The sequence below is a fragment of the Corvus cornix genome, chromosome Z (assembly GCF_000738735.6).
Source record: "Corvus cornix cornix isolate S_Up_H32 chromosome Z, ASM73873v5, whole genome shotgun sequence".
Taxonomy (NCBI): Eukaryota; Metazoa; Chordata; class Aves; order Passeriformes; family Corvidae; genus Corvus; species Corvus cornix.
In genome coordinates this window covers 21991388-21994463 of record NC_046357.1, presented here as the reverse complement: position 1 = coordinate 21994463, position 3076 = coordinate 21991388, and positions in this window count along the sequence as shown.

Here is a 3076-nt window from a genome sequence, read left to right as displayed (position 1 = left end):
CACGCTGATATTTATTGAAACGATTTGCCTCCTGGGAAAGTGGGGTGAATTTGTTGATGCTAGGAGGAGAAGCGATAGGATGATTTTTGGTTGTTTTTTCTCCCCCACCCTCCCCCCTCATTGAATAGCTGGTATAGAAAAGGCCCTTTTGAGAACACGTGTTCATGCTTTTGGTTTGTTCTGGGGATATTGACTTTCTGTTGCTGCGTGGATTCCATAAGTGATTTTTAATTTTGTTGTAAAACACAGCAATAATGTAAAAACAAACTGAGTTTTTTTTTAATAAAGGAAAGCACTTAATCACTCTAGGACAGCAATTAGGACAAAGGTGCAGAAGTGTAAGAATTAGTGAATTTTTAAGATTTTCACTGGGGCCTGTAATAAACTTCATTAAGAGAATGAAGCTTTGAAATAGCCATGACATGTGTTATATGTCTTGTTCCCCACCTCCCCCTCACCTGGGGACGTACAGGAAGCCTCTATAAATGGAGTTGTTTGGGGTTATTATTTTTTTCTAGTTCCATGTTTTTCACAAATGCAACTAGAGCCTAAGCTGTGACCTCTTCCTCTTTATGTTCTTTGAGCTAGGAAGGGGACAGACTATCTATGCAAACCCTGCATCACACAGTCTCTGTGCCCCCATGTTATAATTGGGACACCTCGCCACCACCAAAAACTCCCAGTATACAGTTGAGTGTGCAGCTGCTTTCTGTGGCAGCTCTAAGGAGACAAAATAGGAATTGCTTTCTCCAGGGCAGGAGGATTTTCTAGGATTTCTTGATTATGGTTTCTGTCTCTTCAGTAGCTTCTGTATTCCATGTGGACTGTGAGGGAGGCTTGGCTTTTTAGGAGATAGAAGCCATAGCTGCGCAGTGTCCCCACCTAATTTTGAATTGTGTGTTTAGGGCTTAATGATGCTTTGCCCCATATTTCCTGGCCTCCTGATTGTTGCTTTTCTACTTCAAAGGGAACAACTTCCCCCTGTTTTACTCCTGTGATGACCGTGCTGCTTTGTTTGTGTGTATGCAGTGTCTGCCCACACACACCTCTGGGGATAACCTCAGCAGTACTGTATGTGGAAGAGGTTACAGACTAGGAAAACCAAGTCATTTCCATAGAGCTGGAATAATGGTATTGTCTATGTATGCTGAAATAACAGCTTTTCCAAGTGTTGTGTTTTAAGTAACTGTATTTGAGATTATTCCTTCACTAATGACCAGATCTTACTTTTTTTGCTAATTTTATGTTCCTTTTTTCTTATCTCTTTAGTTGGATGTCTGGTGCTTTTTGCCTTCCAGTACTGTTACAGTATTTGAACCAAGTACGTGGATGAGAAATATTGAAACAGGATGTTTTGTAACTCTTGTCTGCCCTGTACCCCCACCTTTAATGCTGCATTACTGTTTGTTATTGCCTTTTTTGTATGATTTTTCACAGCAGTCTTGAGTTCACATGTTGGTCTTAATAGTGCATCCAATCTTTCTTTTCTTTTTTCTTATCTGTTTAATATTTTGTATCTGTTAAGGATCAGTTTCTAGCATGATTTATTTCCAATAAAACCATGCTTTTCATGAAGTTTTTCCTGATGGCCTGCAGCAGATCAGTACTTTCTGCATCACCATTGCACGTCGACTTGACCTATAAGTAGAGTGTGGAAAGAGGTTCCAAAGTAATTCTGAATAAAAGATTTAAAACTGGTCTCTGGTGCAGATGCTGTTTGTGCTCTTAATGTCAAACTCAAGTGTGGCTGAATGGGCTGAGGGGATGAGAACATCTCCCAGGTACATTAGAAAAGTGAAGCAAGGACAAGTGTCCATCTTATGATGTGCTCTAAACCACTCAGGGCATAATAAAGTATGGCTGCAATTTTGTAAATTACTGTGCCCTGTGTAGGAGGCAGTAATTGGGGCCGAGGTAGGATTGTGTTCTTCAGCTGTTGTGTGCATTTAGCTTCAAACCTTCCAGACCCCTGACAGCAGCAGTGCGAGCTGCAGACATGTGAGCCTGGATTGTCACGGGCCCCAGTGTGAAGCAGGTGTTGAGAAGAGTGCTTTTCCTGCAGTGCCAGTAATTATAAGGCTTGTGTAACCCCTAAATCCTTTAACTCTGCTGAGGGTGAGGGTGTACCAAGGGGTCTGAGCAGTGCAGTACCCCTTCTGTCCTCTTGCTTCCACAAGAGAACAAGGAATTTGTTGGGATGGGTGGGGAGGGGGACAGAGGCTGCAGCTGAGGTAGGGCCTGCACTACTGCTGCCCTGCTAAGCAAAACTGGCCAGTGTAGCTTGGTGTGGCTTTAGTTTATTTTTCTTTCAACACATCCTAAAACGCATCAGAATGTCTATCCAAGAACTTCTAACACGAGAAGAATCTTGGAGAAAAGGTTAGATGACTTCTTGCGTCTTTGTTTGCACTGTGGGAGTTTATGGTTGCTGCTTTGGTGAGCTGTATCAAGCACACCTTCGAGCCAGCTGCAGAAGGGAACTAAAGCGGATGAGGTTGACACACAAAGTCCTCCCTATTGCACAGGTACTAGCATGCAGTGAAAGCCTTGCTGCACCAACTGGCCTCTTTTCCTCACCCATTCATTTGCTGTGATTTTTTTCTGCTGTTTCTGGAAGTGAACTAGCTGCTAAAATTCTAGTGACAGCTTCTACCCTCCCTCCCCAAGGCTCTCAGCCTGAGGTGGCTTCTGGTTTTCATACTCTGTATACTCTGCTGTCACAGAGCTATGGAGGCAGGACTTTGCTGCCTAACACCACCACACCAGCCCCAGGAGATTCTGCACCTGTCCAGCAGCAGGAACTGAGGCATTTCCTAAATCAGAAAATAGTGTGACACAGCCCCAGGGCAGGGCCCGTCCCCTGTGCTGGCACTGCTGAGGCACCTCCAGTGCTGGGGACAGCTCTGGGTCCCTCAGGACAAGAGAGACATGGAGGGGCTGGAGCGTGTCCAGGGAAGGGAACGGAGCTGGGAAGGGGCTGGAGCCCCAGGAGCGGCTGAGGGAGCTGGGAAAGGGGGCTCAGGCTGGAGCAAAGGAGGCTCAGGGGGGACCTTGTGGCTCTGCACAAGTCCCTGAC